The 19,688-nt window shown below is 38.2% G+C and overlaps 1 protein-coding gene across 2 annotated transcripts in view; it reads left to right on the forward strand.

Moving 5' to 3' along the window:
- The first annotated feature begins 3,713 nt into the window (after window positions 1-3,713).
- Window positions 3,714-19,688, forward strand: part of LOC144073121 (zinc finger protein 516-like) — a 35,461-nt gene continuing 19,486 nt past the window's right edge. For both annotated transcript variants that reach the window (XM_077598694.1, XM_077598696.1), the window contains exon 1: window positions 3,714-3,930. The gene's annotated coding sequence lies outside the window, so the exon portion shown is untranslated. The remainder of the gene's footprint in view (window positions 3,931-19,688) is intronic.

Genomic DNA, 19,688 nt, shown 5'->3' on the forward strand with positions numbered 1-19,688 from the left:
CGGGTGAAAGTATAGCAGCAAAATAACAGGGCATGTGGTAACAATAGAGAAGCTTCTTCTCTGATTGATTTCAAAGCAAGCTGAGCAAGGACACCTTGGTGTATATGTTGTGCCTGACATTCACACAGACTGGCAAGGGGGGAAATATAGATACTTTGAGAGAGAGAGAGAGAGAGAGAGAGAGAGAGAGAGAGAGAGAGAGAGAGGGGGGGGGGGTAGAGTTAGAGAAAGGAGAGAGCTTGTGCATGAACTACAGTTAGGATCAGTGTTCCCTCTAAGCTGCGCGCGTGCGCAATTGCGCACTACTCTCGTCTTCTCTGCGCAGCAGCAATCATATGGCGCGCAGTAAAAAAAAAAAAAATCGGATTTTTTTTTTTTTTTTTTTTTTTTTTTTTTTTTTTTTTTTTTTTTTTTTTTTTTTTTTTTTTTTTTTTTTACCCCTTTCCCCATGATGGCGCCGTTTAAGCGGCAGCCAGTGGCAGTAGCTCTGTCCACTTATGTTTTTCGTGTTTTACAGCATGTTTTACATGAAAAATTAGAGGGAACATTGACATGCACCTGCTTGTGGCAGGTGTGATACTGGTGTGCCCATAGCGAGCAATGATGATGTCGTGCCCGGATGATTCGCCTAAAGGCGTTTCGCCGACGGACGTTTGACAGACGGACAGGTCGCCGAATGGACGTTCCGCCGAACGTTCATTCGGCGACCTGCCCGTCTGTCAAACGTCCGTCGGCGAAACGTCTTTAGGCGAATCATCCGAGTACCGATGATGTCGCTCACACTGGTACTCGGTGCGCTCAGGGAGGTTGACTTTCTGCTCAGTCCAACGAAAAATTAGAGGGAACATTGGTTAGGATGTATCTGAATAGTGATTCACACTGGAAGGAGGGTAAAAAAGAGCTGTAGAACCTTCTTTACTGTGATGCAAGGATGTAACATATATGTTTTATCTTGTTCACAGTCATGTTGTTTCCTGCTGTCACCTAATAGGATTTTTAACTGTAATGCAAATATATTCTAATTGGTAAACAATATTGTAGGAAGGATGTGTGTGGTGTGGATTTGTATTATCATATCATGATTCATTTCTCTCTCTTTTTCTCTCACACACTCTCTCACTCACACACTCTCTCACTCACACATTATCTCCTTGCACTCGCTCTCACTCTTTTAACTCTCTCTCTCTCTCTCTCTCTCTCTCTCTCTCTCTCTCTCTCTCTCTCTCCCTCCCTCCCTGCCTCCCTCCCTCCCTCTCTCCCTCCCTCCCTCCCTCCCTCACTCCCCCCCCCCCCCCCCCTCTCTCTCTTAGGCTCTCATTGCACACATGCTGAGTAAACAAACCCTTTTGCAAAACACCCTTTACACTGTGGAGTGGCAGTTACTTCATATGACCACAGCACATCACACACTAAAGAACATAACAATACTTTTTTTAAATGCCTCGGAATGTAGACGCCCATATTTTTTTTTAATCAGATGAGTTCATGTTTCCACATCATACTTTATCACAGTCATCTTCCTTGTTTCTCCAGAAATTCCAGTCTTCTAAGAGAGCCACTTTAACCCTTTTCTGGCTGTTACCAATGAAACTTCAGACAAACAGCGATATTAATGGTCTCAGTTAGGTTATTTTAGGAAGATTTTTGTTTTTATCAGAATATATTTTCTAAGGTTAACCCCGGGGATAAGTGCAGAAAACCTGCAACAAGAAAAACTCATACTTTAATTATGTAAGGTATTAGCTGTGTTATGAGGAGTGCCTTTTATATAAAATTGCTTTCTTAAGCGAAGGGTGCAGGAATATAAATTACAAAGTATTTGGAATATATTTAGATTTTGCATATATTTATACCTTGTAGTTAATATATAAGGCAAATTTCATTTCTACTTTATAGTTTATCATTATAGATCATTATAGTTTCTCTGGATACTCCAGTTTCCTTCCACAACCCAAAATCATGCAGCGTAGGTCCCTTGGTAAATTGCCCCTAGGTATGAGTGTGAGCATGAATGGTTGTCCATCTGCGATTGGCTGGCCCCCAATTAAGGATATCCCCTGCCTAATACCTGGAGTCAGCTGGGATAGGCTGAGAATAAGCGGTACAGAAAATGAATGCATAATCATTAATGGAGAAAAAAATATTTTTTCTTCTTCTATAGAATAATCTGGCTATACTTATCTTTATTATTGGCGACTGATTCAGGGTGCCTACTGCCCGCAGCCCAGAACCCTCTTGATCCTCATGAGGATAAGCGCCCCAGAAAAAATAATGAATAAATGAACGAATGAATGAATTTTAAAAAATGCAGAAAAAAATAGAAAATGTCCAGCGATAGCAAATGTAATAAAAAAAATCACAATCAAGATAGCTAAAATGAACATATTGAATATATTTTTTGAATGTTTTTTTAAATGCAAAACATTAAACTATACAGTGATACATTGATATGAACATGCTGTCAGGTTTTGTTCTCTGAAATAATAGAGAAGTGCCATGACTTAGTGTAGGCTAAACTCAAGCTTCTTGTGCGGGCCTTAGTATTTAATGATATTTTCATCACGTGCTGCGGGGTAAATGTAGTTTGGGCAAGCGTTATCATTTTCATTATCAGACATCAGTAGATGATTCCACTTCACTGGAAAAACACAAAGACACACAGGAATTCACTCTTCACATTTGACACATTTCACGTCCAAACAAAGTGACATGACAATAATCGTGATACAGTACTATATGGACTCTGTAAATTGATACTGAAGGCAATTGCATTTGCAGATTAAGCAATTCCGTCTCTCTCAACCTTCCCCTGACTTCTTACAATATCTATGTACTATTGTGCGTGTGTCTGAGACTGTATGTTTGTGTGTTTGTGTTTGAGGGCAGAAATGTTATGAGGAAGAAGTAAATGAAATAGGGGTAACTGGAGTGCGTAGTCGTAGTAGTAGTGGTAGTAGAAGTAATAGTAGTAGTCGTACTAATAATACATATATATATATATATATATATATATATATATATATATATATATATATATATATATATATATATATATATATATATATATATATATATAGTTATGTTTTGTTCATTGTTGAATTGTTGATGATGATTTTGTATATGGTCCAGATGAACATAGCAATAATAAATGACAACAGGTCAAAAAGAAATTAAACAAAAGTACAAGAAATAAATAGACAATTTTATCTGTGACTATGGGGACAAACTTTTGTTGCTCTTCATTGTGGAGTCAATTCTCGCTGGGACTCCTTTCAACTTGTGACACATTCAATGACATACTTAAAGCTCCGACATTCCCAAGGTAGGTCGTATAAATACATATCTAGTGATTTGATCATCTGGCTAACTTTAGTCTTGGTTTACTGTCACAAACTATAAAAACATAGTTTGTTGGAAATTCGGGTAATTACAATTTAGACCTAATTGTTTGCCAAGGGGGGCAGAGAGAAGTTGTACTAGCAAACGATTCATTAAATATTAAAATGAACTATTATGGTAAGCAAATTCTAATCAAAGGACTAATGCTCATTGACGTGGAGTAATACCGTTCAGCTGTTATAGTAATAATCCCAATTCTACTACTACCCCTGCTGCATTTTCAGTAAAGAAATTGAACTCTCCGCAGTGTCGATGAAGGCAGCACCGGTGAAACGACAGAGAAAAGACACACGCACACACATAGACAGTGAGAGAGGAACCTGTACTCTTCACTACAGAAGTAAACAGTAATCCGCAACAGATAATAATTTCTTCACTCGAATCTTCAAGAGTGTCAATTGTTTTAAGGAAAGGCACGTAATACTGCGATCCATGTTTTCCTTGATGTGGACTCTTCACATTTGTTCTTCGGAGTGGTGCACCGGTCTTTTTGTGCTTGCGTGTGTTGGGGCTTCAACACTGTTTTTACTGGTAAGGAAACGTCTGCTTAGTATGCACTTATTATTTTTATGGTGTATTTCTGCCCCTGCTGCCTTTAGAGTAGCCTGATGTTTCGACAAGATCGAGTGCTTCCTTTTAATAAGTCATTTCCTATAAGTGTGAGAAACAAAAGTGAATTTACTACAATAGAAATAAGGGGAATTTTGAGAAATGTTTCGCAAACTGGACCCTCTTGAAACAAAACCAAACAATCCCTAATGCAGTTTTACAATATTAAGTATTCTAGCGTACAAGATGACGTTATTTTATTTGGGGAGTAATAGAACATACAAACAGAAGGTCGCAGAAACATCACAAAAGGGCAAGTTATGATAAATGTCTTAACAGTTGTGTAATGATGAAAGATTTTACGTAGTCATTCTTGCTCGGAGGGAAGGGGATTATCGTAATAGATATTATGTAAAACATAGTTTTTGAGGAAAGTGGGAGAGAGAGAGAGAGAAAGAGAGAGAGCGAGAGAGAGAGAGAGAGAGAGAGAGAGAGCGCGCTTGTGCATGCTCGTGCCTGTGCGCGTGCACGCGTGCCAAAGCAGTCGCACTGGATGTTGTTTTACAGTTTATCTAACAAGAATGATCAAGAATCTAGGCGTGTCTAATTTTCCTGTTGTCGGAATTTGGTTGAACAGTAGCCTTTATGACACAAGCGCGTGCACATTTACACGCAATCAAAACCAAAACCGTTGTCACCTAAGTGAGTGAGTATGTCTTCACAATAGGCTGCTCTTTAACAATTCAAGTACAAGTCTTATGTTCATGAAATGGTTTGTTTGTGATCTCATTTGCCTGAACTTGATATTACAAGAATGTCTTGTTTTCTTCACTTTAATTGACAGCAAACTCTTCTTAGTGTGTAGTTGTTTAACAAGCCATTCCACACACTAATAATTTCTGATTCATTGTAACCAAGGTGACTGCGTCAGTGACAGTCATCTATTCTTTAGTCGCTAAAGCTTTATGGAAAATATGAAGGGCATGCTGGGGATATTTTTGGTCCAGAAATAAAATATACAGTGTCTGTATGACACAATGATTACGAAGCATTGTGGAAACTAGAGCATAGTGCATACAACAATGAATATCACCCATATCTGACTACACTATTGTAAGGGCAAAAGTTGATTATGACAAATCATCAACCCCGCAGTGACTGTTTATTTACATTTAACTTTCTAAAGCATCCAAATCCATCTTTTAAGATTTCAAGTGGCCTGAATGGCGCTCATTGTTATCTTCTGCTTTTGTCTCATAAACTCATATTCCGGTTTTGTCAGTAGAACTGTTTGTCTTTTGTAAGCAGCTTGTGCTTTACATCTCCTACGCTTATCATGACCTTTTAACTCTAGCATGACTATCTTTTCTAAAGACTTGACTTTTTACCCCTACCCCCACTCTCGCATATGCATACACTTGCTCAAACAATATGTTGCCTATATTTTTTTGTAATATAATAATAATTAGAATATAATAATATCCTGCTAATCTCTTAAGTGTTATACTGATGTGTCAAGAAACAAAGAGCACAAGGCTAGGCTTTGTAATGGTGGAAATGCATGTTTAACTCATGTGAATGAATGGAGCCTCACATTCCACAGCAGCAGCCCCTTTGCTGAATGTCAGCACTAACTGTTATTGTCAATACTCATTACTACCTTGTGTCTTTTATCAGCCTGAGGACTGTTATTTACTTTTTATGATCTTGACTCTATCAAGACATGAAAAAGTTCTATGATAATATTCATGTTTTTTTTCCTTCCAAATCTTGTGAGTCTCCAGGAAATATAGAATGTTTACTCAAATCTCATACACCCATTAACTGTCCATTACTTCCCCTATTGACATGCATTCAGTCTTGTATAAGTACCTGAAAATACAAATGTTTTATCAGAAAAGTATGTTAAGTTATTCACTTTTGTAATTAAGTAGTATGTATTTAATATTGGCGTTACTTTATTTTTTTTAATATTAATTATATTCAAGTACTCAAGGACAGACTAAATGATTTAAAAAGCAAGTGATTAGAAATCTGATTATGTTATTATTTAGACAATTTACCTCAGCTGGGCATAGTTTTGACGATCTATGTGAGTGCTGCTGAGGTCTGCTGATTTGACGGACAGTAAGAGACGCACTAATGGTGTGAAAATGTTGTGATTATCGGACCCGAGTGTAATTTTCATTACCCCTCTTCCAGTACCCATGCCACGTATATATTCTTTCTTTTGACACTTTTACTTTGATGAACCTGTCGTTACAGGTCAGGTAAACGTCTTCATGTTGTATATGATTTGTAACTGACAGTTATATTTCAAGAGGTCAGGGGGTATTAAAGTTTGGTTTATGATGCCCTCATGATCTAATGCCTACTCATCTTTCTGTATTGATAGTTAGATTTGATTGAGTTAATGACACAAGAAAATTAGCATCAAAGAAAATATATACAGTAATCCCTCGAATATCGCAGTTAATGACATGGCCGCGATAATCGAAAAACTGCAAAGTAGCGTCACCCCTATTATAGCTACCTGACTGAACCACACAACTCATTTGACTCAATGTTTTTAGAATGACTGCTGTTTATTCTGATCTGATGGCAGTGCTTCTCTCCTGCGTGGTGGGGGGTTCCACTTTTAAAGGGCAATCCCACTGTGTTAGCCTCGATACAGCAAGACCTTGGATTAAATTATAAACGAGCCCTCCTTGGGAAAGACTGCTTAATGGCAAGGCATGAAAATTTCATGTAGGTACCACCTTACAACTTGTGATATATGTAATACACTGTGCTGTTTTTTTGTTACTCATCACTAGTTGGCCAAATTTTAGAAACTGTAGTAACAGGTGGCAAGTTAATCCCTTTATTTGGGTCACATCTGTGCCCTCCCCTTCTATAAGAATCAATCGATTCAATTCTAAGCAAAATAGGTGATACAGTCAATGGCCACATAGTTGTCTAAATTGGAGTCTAAATTGATGTTGCAATGATAGGATTAATATACCCTTGCAGAAGGTTTGGATTTTTTTGTGTGTGGTGGGGGTGTGGTACTGTGCGGATTCAAGCATAGGAACCGTTTAGAATCTTCAACCTTGCTTGTAGTGAGGGGAGAGGGGAATGTGTTGTGTTTTTCTCAACTGTTAATAATACTACTATTGTTTCGTCACTATGGCCAAAAGTTGAACATTTGCATAGGAATCATCTTAAACAGTGACATAATGAATCTATTAAAATGAACTTCTCACAAACAATGAGCTGGCTCAATCTAATCATGCTTTTGGCATGTGGGAGAAGGAAAGTATAATATTATCAGTATAATTTCTTTAATGGGACACTGTATGAATACCCATCAATTATTTGGAGAAATAAAAGTAGCATTTAGATACTAAAATAGGAGACTTCCGAAAGAAGTGAATAACATAAACAGTTTTAAGCAAGAGATGAATTCTATTCACCATTCAAACACAAGATTAACAAATAAATGATGATGTCATTCTTTTGGGGAGTGAATTACATTTAAATTACAATTGGACTACAGTCTCTATGCTGCAAAGCCATTTAAAATGGGTAATGTGAACACAAAAAGGAATGAAAATTATAACTTCTGTTGTAGACTGAATTTGGGAGAAACTGTGGTTTTGGGATGCAAAGTCCTCTATGGAGCACAATACAATAGAACTAAAGATGTTGCCGCTGCGTTTATTGAACTGGTAAAAATATGTAACTGACATTTACTTCATTTATTTGGGTCTGTTTTACATGAGTGACTCAAAAACTGGGTAGGGAGGGGTGGAGAACAATAGGACAACATGATTTATTGTCTACCCAAAGTGTTTTTGTTGTTACAGTTCTGTCAAATGGATAAAGACTACATTATCCTGGTAGCTTAATACACATTTCAAATTTTCCAACAGTACTAAATAAATGCAAAACAATAAATCACATCATCAACTAAAAAATAGGCATGCATTCTGCACATGTGATTGTGGTCGTCATCATTAATTAACTATTTGCGACCAAAAAATATCACATGCAATGTTTTTAGCAGTTACTGACTGCTCATTGTTGTTGCCAGAGAGCACCATTTAAGAAGTGTGACACATTAGTAATGAATCCGTCCATTGACTGAAGCTAACTGCAACGTTTCACTTTTACTTGTATTCTTTAAAAGATTATTATGCTACAGAACAGCAGTTTGCTTTTATTATACTTAATGATGTAGTTTTATACGTCTCTCTAATACCTCTGATAATAAAGAAAAAATTAATCGAGCAATGGTTATTTGATCCATGTTGATGTTTTCCACAGTTCTCTGCAATTCCGTTTAGGTGTGAATATGATGTTCTTGCTGTTCTAACACTTCTACACTCTACAAATAACCCCAGTGGAATAACTTGCACAGCTAAGACAGAATTTCCACTATGACTCTATAATGACTAAATCTTTAGTTAAGGTATTGAAACACATGTTATTTTGCTCATAGAGTCAGAGTCCCTTTACAAACAATAGTTGGCCCTTATTAACAGTTTGATAATGTGATAACAATGGCTAAGGAACATCCTGATTTATCAGTGTTTTTTTTTTAAGTTTTGTAATGCAAGCAGATTTACAACTCAGTGTCAGCTTGGAGAGTCATGCTTTGTAATTGGATAATATCAAATTCCATTTAAATGAGTAACGCCAGTCATTATCACCAACACTCTTTCAGTTCCTATCATACACACTATAAGTGATCCATTGAATTAGCAATTGCGACAAAGCAGCCAATTGAATGTAAAGGAATAATTAACTGTGCTAATCGGTTTTAGCTGTGATTGTGATCATAGATATCTGCACGCATCTATGTCCAGCACATGGCATTGATGCGATGATTGCTGTAGGATTAAAGAAGAGAAATAAGATTAGTGGGGGAGAACCACGTGGCTGTGATCAGGGCTGAAAGAGAGAGACAGACAGGGAGAGAAGCTATGAGAAAGAGCAGCACATACTCTGTCCAGATGTCACTGTCCATACAAATAATTGAATATATTTATAATTCTATTATTTTACCTTTTTTACCTTGAAATTGAATCTGAAAGCAATACATTAAATTTCAGTTACACTTCTGATCACAAAATAAGTCTTAAGTTTTTTTTATACTAGAATGTGCTCACTTAGTGTTTTTCAATAAAAGCTTTCCTTAAATATAACTATATTTGATATCATCGAAATTATGGGCCACTCCATGAAACTTAAAAATATTCATATTTTTTTTTAGCATCAGATACATTACATTTCAGTTTGATAAATGATGCAATGTTTTTAATGAGCAGGGCTTATAGTTTAGTATGTGAGGGCATTTGAGTCCATATATTTAGAAGGAGTGACGTTGAGGCTTCTTAGGGAAGCGACATGGCACCTAAACTTAATCCAAACTCACAGCAGCCCAGAGGGCATTAAGGGTGAATGGGGGTTGGGGGAACAGATTCTTAAGCAAAGAGGCTCCCTCTTTTTTAGCATCTGCTTGCTTTGTTTCCAGTTGAACAACACACTTCACATTTTCAGCATGATCAATGAATTTGCTGATTTATATTATATGTGTCTGACTGTTTTCTGCTATATAGACATCATATATGTTAGACTGTAGATGCAATTATCATCAGTGAGGCTGTTTTTGCGATAGAAACAAAAGCCCTTTTCATTGCAGTTTTACTCACAGTTTTGCACTGCTTTCATGCCTCACAGTTTCCCCTAAACTTCCCAGACAAAGTAAGTCACAGAAGAACAGTAGCCATAGCTGAGGAGGTGGTATTACTGTGATACTATCAACCAATGTTGAAACTACCTTACAGTTAGCTTCATATAGTTACTTCATAAATATTTGAGACAGAACAGCATTCTTGGATTATAATCCATTACTGCAAAATTAAATAGCAAGGAAGGATGTAATAAGATTTTTCTTTTATTTAAGTATAGGCGGCACATTGATGGGTTCGTTATGAGTGGTCACAATTTTGAGATTGAGGTGTCAATCCCAGGTGGGTTCCAACCTGCCGGTGTTGAATTTGAATGTTGTCCCCGTTCCTGCGAATAAAGCACAAAATAGTCTTCATTAAAAGTGAATGACTTATATATTATTTCTGCCTCATTGCAGATGGAGTATACGGCTGCTTGTAACGTTACGGCCATTCTGGGCATTCCATGGGTTTCTCCAACATGAATCTTAACGAGGGCTTGAATTTCGCAATGCTGTCCGCATTGTCTGTTAATATGGCCATGTCTGACACCATCTAGAAAGATCCATTTAAGACGAATGAATCATTCAAACTCGTTTATTAACAGTAAGCACAGACTGCGTATCACCATGACTTGTACTATTCTCGGTTTTAGCGGACATTCGCAAAGTATGCTTGGAGTGCAGCTTGAAAGCCAGTGATATTGCCTGTCTGACTAACTTAGGGAAACAAACTGGAAATATCTCCAGGCTACTGGAGCTAATCATTCAGTCAACAGAAGAACTAATCGTTAGCCTCCGATGTCAGCCTAACCTTGTCATGATGTTTTTTAGTGAATGTATGTGTGTGTGTGCATGAGTGGATGTGTACGTGGGAGAGAGGCGTGGCACATGGAAAATTATTTGCACCCCATCCAAGGATCTCATTGTGAGGTCAAAAAATGATAACAACAATAACAGCTAATGTTGACTATGAAATAATTTTCAAATATTTAACTGTCTCATTCTTTAAAAAGAAAACATGATTCCTTCTCGAGATGGACTTTAAATTTTACTGGCCGATTTGATATAGTGTGAACTGGACATGTTTGCTCATGTCTTGTGTTTCACCTTTTTCTTGTCAATGATCTCTTCCAGTCAGCTCTCTTGTGTCTGTTGCAAGGTGCTCTCCATGATTCACAGTGTGCATTATTTACTTAACATTATTTTTGTCAAGAACTAACAGCACTTGGTCTACCATTTTGGATAATGATAGATAATTGATTTTTTTCCAATTTTCTACAATCCTCTTCTACTTTCTTCTTGCATTTATAGCCTACACAAAATACAATAAAGAAAAAAAACATACTACATTACAGCAATACTGTCCGAAAAGGTCGCAGCAATAGTTATAAAATGTTACCAGTAATTGTTTAAACGTGTTTGATGATTTATTAATACAATGTAAATGTTCACGTTTGTTAACAGCAATAAAAACTGTTATAAGTAATTGTCAAACCACTTTTTTATAGTTATCAAAGATTTGCTCATACAGTGTATCTTGTGAGATGTTCATTTTGTGTTCCACATACAAAAGCTGTATTTTAGATTTTTTGGGGGGCGGCTGTTTGCTCCTCACCAAAGTTCCCAGCTGCCTGTCTGTCTGTAGCTTGGGGGCCTTGCAGTCAACTACACAGGAAAGAAGAGACCAAAGACAGGGGGCCTTTTAGTAGAACCCCTCCTTCCTACTGCCTTCTCAATACACACAACCCCACATCCACCATCAGCACCACCACCTTTTTCACTGACTCTTAAATCTTTTCTAAAGAATTCCCCAGCACACTTATACCCTCCCTTCAGCTATCCCCTTGGCCTCAATGCCCTGTTCCCACATTGCATCCAGATGTGAGGATGGTCACTAGGGAAAGAAACCCCTATTGGCATGTTCCACTGTTAATGACAAGCACTTTTTTTATATCAATACTTTATGATATTTTCCCTGGAACATTTTGCTTGACCACTAACACCAAAATTATTTCATTTACTAAAAGTAAGTCCATTTTTTATTTAATACAAATCTGTTGTAATCACTTTGCACAACAATATTGTCTTTGTTGAAGCAGCATGGGATACAAAAATCGAATTCTATCTACAGTTTGGACTTGGACTAAAAGGATATTTGAGGCATATATTTAGTGACAGATGCAATATTTGTAAGATTCACATTAAGAAGCATCCTGAGTTAGCTAAGGTAATAGAAATGAAAAAAAAGATAACATAAATAAACTACAAACAGAGGTAATTATGTAAAAATTCATCCAACCTGAAAGGTGTGAGTGTACATGGTTGTCCTTTATCTCCTCGTGCCCTGCGATCAGCTGGCTACCGATTCAGGGTGTCCCCCGCCTCTGGCCCGGAGACAGCTGGGATTGGCTCCAGCACCCCTCACAACCCTAATGAGGATAAAGCGGTTCGGAAAATTAGATGAGAATGCTGTAAATAACAAAACTGCCATCAAACTATTGTTAAACTAAAACCTGTAATGCAAATATATTACTGGCTGACTCACTCTGATCATCTAATCCCTGCCTCTTGAATTCTATTTAAAAAGATTATCAAAAAAATCCCATCAGATTATACTGGACAAACCCAACAAAATGATTCAATTAGTCATTTAAATAAGGACTATAAAAGATAATCATCCCCCAAACAACTCTTTTAAATGCAACATGATACACTCAGCCATTTATACTGTCCAAATTGCAGAGATTTTCTTTTTCATGCATGATACATGAAAGTCTATATTTTAAAGCATTTACAGATAGAAAACTATCAAATAAAATATAATAGAAATGAGTACCCATCTTTATACAGTGATATCAAATTAATAATTAAGTATGAATACATTAATTCACTCATCTTCCAAACCGCTCATCCTTGTAAGGCTTGCGGGGGTTGCTGGATTCTATCCCAGCTGATTTCGGGCGCAAGGCAGACTACACTCTAGACTGGTCAGCAGTCAGTTGTATGGCACACAAGAGAGACAGACGACCATATGCACTCACTCATACCTCCAACAACGGGAATGGAACACCCCCCTACACCTTCAGGGGGCATAGTGTGAATACTACATGTATTATAACAAGACAATAAACTCATTAAGCACATACTAGCTACACGTTTACTTCAATGTTGAAACTGAGACCTAAATCCCACAAACAGCTCGTTGGGCAGAATTGAAATACCTGGGCAATTGTGTCATTGTCCCAGATACATTTTAGCTTGGCATTAGTATGCTGTATTTGTGACCAAGGTTTCAGTCTACAGTAATGAATAGGGTTTACTTGAGCCAAAAGTATTATTTTCTTAAATGGAAAATTATTTTCTTTTAACATTTAGAATAGTTGTCATCAGCCCACATTAATAAGTTCAGCAACGGACTCTGATTGAAGGATTTCTCCAGATGTCAGTAGTTTCCATTTTTAGTAACGGTATCATACAGTCTTCGAGTCTGTATGTGTAAAGCTGCCCACCGGTGCGATGTGGAGAGAATGACAGTGTGCATAATTCCCTAGCACTTATGTCTTGTGTGAAAGGGCCTGTCGTCTTTGTGGCGGATGATTGGCTGCTTGAGTGAGTTAATGACTATTTTGCTTCTTGGATGTTGTACAGTAGGTAACTCCCATTGGAAGTACGCAATCTCACCAGGGAAAGCTACATAAACATGACTGATGCAATGTTTGTCTAGTTAGATAGTCAAACCCTCTGAAATTACCAGTAACTGAAAATGTTGGCGTTTTACAGGGGTTTACAACAGTCCTTCAAAAGATTGTTAAAACTACCAACTGCAAAATACTACTACAGCACACAATTATTTCTCGTGTTCTTTTCATAAAACAATAACTTCTAACTATTCGCAACAGGCAAGCGAGGGACACATTGAATCGGTGGCCAGCCAATCGCAGGGCACAAGGAGGCCAAGGAGACAACCATTGACGTGCACACTCATACCTAAGGGTAATTTTGTGTGTTTAACCAGCCTCCCGTACATGTTTTTGGGATGTGGGAGGAAACCGGAGTACCCGGAGAAACCCCACTCAACCCAGGGACAACCTGCAACCTTTCCAGAATGGGTACCGACTTGGGAACGAACTCTCAACCCCAGAACTGCGAGGGCGACACAATAACCACTCAGCCGCCAGGCCAACAGACATCTTATTTCACTCTTTTGTTTTTTTGTTGTTGAAAAATTCCATTTAATTTATGGCCATGTAAAGGACATTAGGAAATGTGTAATATGTGTAGTCCAAAATGGTACTGTAGTTGCCTCATGTTTCAGACATTGTCCTCTATATTATTCATCAAACTAGACACCACAATTAAACTAACAAATATTAGTTCATTGTAAAACTGAAGTGGTGTAATAGCCTCTATCCATTCTATCATCATGAAACTAGGACTATCGGAGTGCACACTCTTCCACTAAAAGACACTTAGGGGCATCCAAATTGTTTCCTGATGACGTGAAGGACAGGGATATGTATGGGTGTGCGCATGATTGAGGGTGTGTATGCGTGTGCATGTGATGGTATGTCCTCATTGATGGCTGGGATGTCCGCCTTAGTGTAATTACGAGCAAAATAAAATGGTTACATCAGTGTAAGAGTGTGAAAACTGGTGGGTAGAGTTGAGGTCACCGGTTTAATTACACTTCACAAAGACTGATTTAGGTCCTGCAGAGGTGGTTTAGGGCTGCAGAGGGATGGAGGACAGCAGAGCAAAGTAGGAACAGGAGAGAGACACTAACAAAAGCTCTAAGAGGAGCGGACATTCATTCATTGAGTGAAAGAAAGGAAGTTTAGATTTTAATTAGATGCCCATAGTTGGCTAGGATATGCTCCAAGACCCTCTACGAACCTTGTGAGGATAAGTGGTTCAGAAAATGAATGAATGAATAAATTGAGCATTGTTATGTGAGGTACTCATCCAGTTTAATATACATTTCATTATTTATTTGCTCTCAATTAGCTCTGCAAATGCTTTTAGGTTAAAAGAAAATCTGAGGTGAATAGAAATTATTCTGACGTTAGTGACAGTGTTTCTCTAGTAGTTCTATAGTAGTTAAATGATTTCAGATGGCATCAGCCGCACAGCTCCGCGGTCCTGGGTTCAAATCCAGGTCGGTCCACCTGTGTGGACTTTGCATGTTCTGCCCGGGGCTGGGTGGGTTTCCTCCGGGTACTCAGGTTTCCTCCCTTATTCCAAAAACATGCACGGTAGGCTGATTGGACACTCTAAATTGCCCCCGAGCATGGTTGTCCGTCTCCTTGTGCCCTGCGATCGGCCGGGCACCGATTCACGGTGTCAGCTGGGATAGACACCAACACCCTCCACGACACTAATGCGGATAAAACGATTCAGAAAATGAATCAATGAATGAATAAATGTTTTTGTACATACTGAATGTATGTTATTCTAAAATCAAAATTTTCACACTGACCTAATGTCACCAAAAGTTGATGTCTGCGGACCCTGAACAACTTCCAGTTCAAGTGATGCAAAAATAACTAATGTAATGTTTTTAATCGCATAATTTTATGACTTTTATCCCAATATTGCCTAAATCTCCTACTATTACGCACCCCCCCCCCAAATTTTTTGTGCTCACACAGACTTTACGTCGGCAAAAGTTGATGCCATAGAAACCAAACAACTTCTGATTCACGTGAGAGAAAAATAAAAAACAAAATGACTGCTTCACAATTTGAATCTTGTAATAGTATAATCTATAATTTTAACGTTCATCATAGTTTGATTTTAACCTTGTAATAGTTCAATTTTAATCTCGTTATATTCATATTAATTTTTCTCTCAGAATTTTACATTATATGACAAACACTGCTTTAATCTATGTCCATACAAGGATATTACAAAAGATGCACAGTCATGCCGATGAATGCAGAAAAGTTGCCAGATATAAGAGTATATCAGGAAGGGGGGAACAAATCTTTTTATTTTTATTTTAATTTAATTTTTATTATTGTTTTTTATCCGCCTAAAATGGTGCAGGAACACATCCCACCAAAGATGAGAAAGGTTCTGGGATATGTGTCTCTACAGGGTTTGTGACTATAATACAGATTATCTGCAAAGGAATCTGAGAGGTGAGAATTTCCTTTAGATCTGAGGGTCATATCTGTGAAAGGAGTGAATGAGGAAGAAGACTTTGCACTCAAATCTGTGAGGGATCCAGAGCAACTGCAGGGATTTCAGGATGGTGGAGATATGATCATGCTTCCGCACCCTCATTAAGATCTTGGTGGTGCTGTTTAAATATACTGCAGTCTCTGAACGGTCTTGTCAGGAATCCCGAAGAGGAGTGCAATGCAGTAATCTGACTTGAAGGAGACAAAGGTGTGACAAGCTTCTTTGCATCTGTCAGAGTGAGGGTTGGATAGTGTTAACACCAAGATCGGTGACAGTTGATCAAAAGGGGATTTTTCAGAGTGATGGTGGAATAAGAGTATGTGAGACAATTAAAATAGTTTTGGTTTTTGAACTGTTTACCTAGAGGAAATTCTGCTCTATCCACACCTTAATCTCATCTAGACACTTTGCAAACCAATAGTGTGAATGGTTACATGCCTTAGTTTTTGTCTACTAGCCTATGTAATCTTCAGAGCTCACCCAATGTAAAGTGTTTATGTGTATGCCACTTCTTAATAATTGCAATCTAGATGCAGGGCTGGTGGACTATCTGTCCCACCTCTCTTATGTGTGCCAGTGAGAAAAAATATAATTGTTTTCATGTAGCTCCTTGTGCTTCAGCACAGTGGTAACCTGTATCTAAAACATCAGTGGATGGACTACTTATTTGCAGAACATTACAGTGCTAAATCAATGCTGTTTGTATGTATGTGTAGTGGTGGTGCTGGTGGGGGGTGGGCTTAGTTAATTGTGACAAGTGAAACAAATTGATAGAAATCATGATGGGCACTAATTTTTTCATGCATGTACACACTGTTAAAAGCACAGTGGTTTGATGCCAGGGTGCATGAGTCCAACACACAATGCAAAGAAGAACATTACAACATTTTCACCTGAAGAAAGAGCACTTCGATAATATTCCCTCTATACTTTAAATTTGTAGTTAGTAATTAATTAATCAATGAACGTTCTTCTGTAAAATCACCCATGGAAATTTGTATTGGTTTATATGTAACGCTATATTGTGTTTTCTATTTTAAATGACAAATAGTCAAATTCATAAAAATGAATGACTGACTTTGGGTCAGTGTATTATTCCTGATTAAAGAACAGAACACCCAGTCAGCCCCCAAAAAACCAACCACCCCTCCCCACTCATCTTTGCTCTAAAGAAGTCAAATATTGTGTTTTCCAGACCAAGCAAATATAATCTTATCGTGGTCATCAGCCATTGTTTTTGTTACTGTTTGACAGTTTGCCCAACGCCAGACCTGTAAGTTCTCACTTTTGACTCATGTGACAAGCCAGAATTGAAGTTGTTTTCATTCATTTCAACCCAACTGTCTAAAGCAGCTGTCAAATTATATTAAACATTTAGAAACCAGTATTCTCAGTCTACTGCATATCCAGCCAGTCATAATGATCCATCATAAACTATACTTTCCGGGTGACATCACACGTGCAAGAGTTATTTTAGAAACCATTAATTAGCCATTTCAGGTTTATTTAATATGAACATTCTATCTTGATCATGTAGTACACATTAAAGATCAAGTATGGACTTTGTTTTCCTGTTGTAGAAATGAGGAAATGAAGTGTACACATTGTTATGTGTGTGCAAGTGTGTGGGTGAGTGGGAGAGTGTAAGAGAAGAGAGACATAGAGGGTGAGAGAGAGAAGCTTGGGCTGGGGGGGTAGGAGGAATGCTGCTGTGCTGCAAGGGGGACATGTGTGTGTATGTGTGTATGTGGGGGGGGGGGGGGGCAGCTTTACAGACTAGAACACCCAGGGGTTAACGAGTAGTGTGAGAAAAACAGGCATAATATAGTAGTTTGAGATAGATGGGGGGTCTTGCATATACAGTATATACAGTACACATTCAAAGAACATATATATAGTACAAGTAGGAGCAGAAGATGGCCAGTAAAGCAACTGTACTGTATTCTAATCATTAGATTTAATGGAAAAGAATTATTAATCATTTGAACATTGCCCAATCTGTTTTTCTTTTTTGTGGACGCTCCATATATCACTTGTGTATTGTTGACAAAATGACCTTATATTGAGAATCCATTCCTTTCCCATGAGGCCCGTTTAGTAATCCCAGTAGCATGGAGCAGTCACCACAATGTAAAATGACAGTATTGACCTAAACACCTGCCACTTCCTGCACAAACATACATATGGACCCAGTGGACTTTATCTAATGGCCCTTCTCACACAAATAGGGGTGGGTGTTGAGAAGAGACAGGCAGAGCAAGCCCCCATTGTCCTGATCAGGGTACTGTGTGGGGGTTTACTGATAGAACTGGGGATACTATGGGAATTGGGGAGACCAACAATGCTACAAAACCCCCCACTGCTCTTCCTGCCTATGAGCATGGACTGCTGTGACAGTCTGAGGAAAGAAGCTGATTAAATTGCTCTAAATCACAAGTAATATAGCGTTAGACGCACAAACTTAATACTGGAACATCCATACCCAATTAATAAATATATGACTTTGCAAATATTTGAACAGCACGTTTAAATTCAAAGTTGATATACTTACAAAGCAACAGGTGGAATTGTACTGGCATTCCATTAGAAATACCTTGGGGTATTTTTTTCTTCTAATCTAGACCCTGGTATGTAATTAAGTAAACAAAAAGTCAGAACACTTTGCAACTGTAAAATTGCAAACACAATATCAAGACTGTAAAATGACTATTTATCTGAATCTGTAAATTAATAATGAACATTCATTTCTTTGTAAAGTTTATTCATTTACAATAGAGACTCACAGAAGGAAAGCAAACAATCCTCCAACCTTAAACCACCATCATGTAAATCTCCTAGTCATCCTACATGGGCAACTTCCAATGAATTTCATAGCATCCATGCAGTGACATTAATACAAGTCCTACAATTTACCAGAGTAAAGAAAGACTTTACTTTCAGCCATAAATAACTTCCCATGACCTTTTTTCTTTCTTCCTTTTTTTGCATTCCACAGCTGACCTGGAAACTGTCCATCTTCTGTGTGTACATTTTAGATGGACTGCTGGTGTGTGTGTGTAAGTGGGAGTGTGCATTTGTATGTGCTTGCATAAACCCAGCTTAGCTCTACCCATCTTGCTCTTTATAACAGAGCTACAGAAGACCTACTTGTCCAGTAGTTCAGAGCTGGACTGGGGCGGGGTTTGAGGTGCAATTTGTCCATAATGGATTATTGATTGGGTTGAGAATACACTCTGTGCATGTGTGTTTGTGTGTCACTGCGTTTTAGGCACAGCACCATGTTCTTTGTCCCACTCTGAGCAGCTAGTGTCTCCACTTCATGAGCCACTATGTGGAGACTAACAAGATTTTTTCTCCCTTTTGCAAAGCTCCCAGTGTATGGAAAAGCAGTGTGCAGTGTGTGAGCAACCCTCTGTATAAACTTTCAATGCTGGCTTTAGGGAACACTGTTAAAAACTCAGTGTGCTTATAGGCTTCCAAAAGATGTGTGGGCAAATTTAAAAGCCCCTCTGTTTTGCTCCTTCATTCCACAGTTGCACTGCTTGTGTGCATGGTGTGTGTTTGTCAGCATTTAAACAGAAGGTTCACTCTTGATTCTCCGTGGCTTCAAAATAGAAGTCTTGTTATTGCTGCGGAACGTGTTGCTCAACTTCAATAATATTCAGCTCCAGTTTTAGAATAAAAGGTAAATCGCATGGAGTACTTGTGTACTTAAGAACCCTGTCATGTGAGTGGAGGCAGGTTTGTGAGGCCAGTATAGGGAGGGAATATGGTGGCGCTGCTGATCTTGCTGATGTGATCACGGAACCTCCTACTCCTCCCTCTTCCCCCACAATGATTG

The sequence above is a fragment of the Stigmatopora argus genome, chromosome 4 (genome assembly GCF_051989625.1).
Source record: "Stigmatopora argus isolate UIUO_Sarg chromosome 4, RoL_Sarg_1.0, whole genome shotgun sequence".
In the NCBI taxonomy this organism is placed as follows: Eukaryota; Metazoa; Chordata; class Actinopteri; order Syngnathiformes; family Syngnathidae; genus Stigmatopora; species Stigmatopora argus.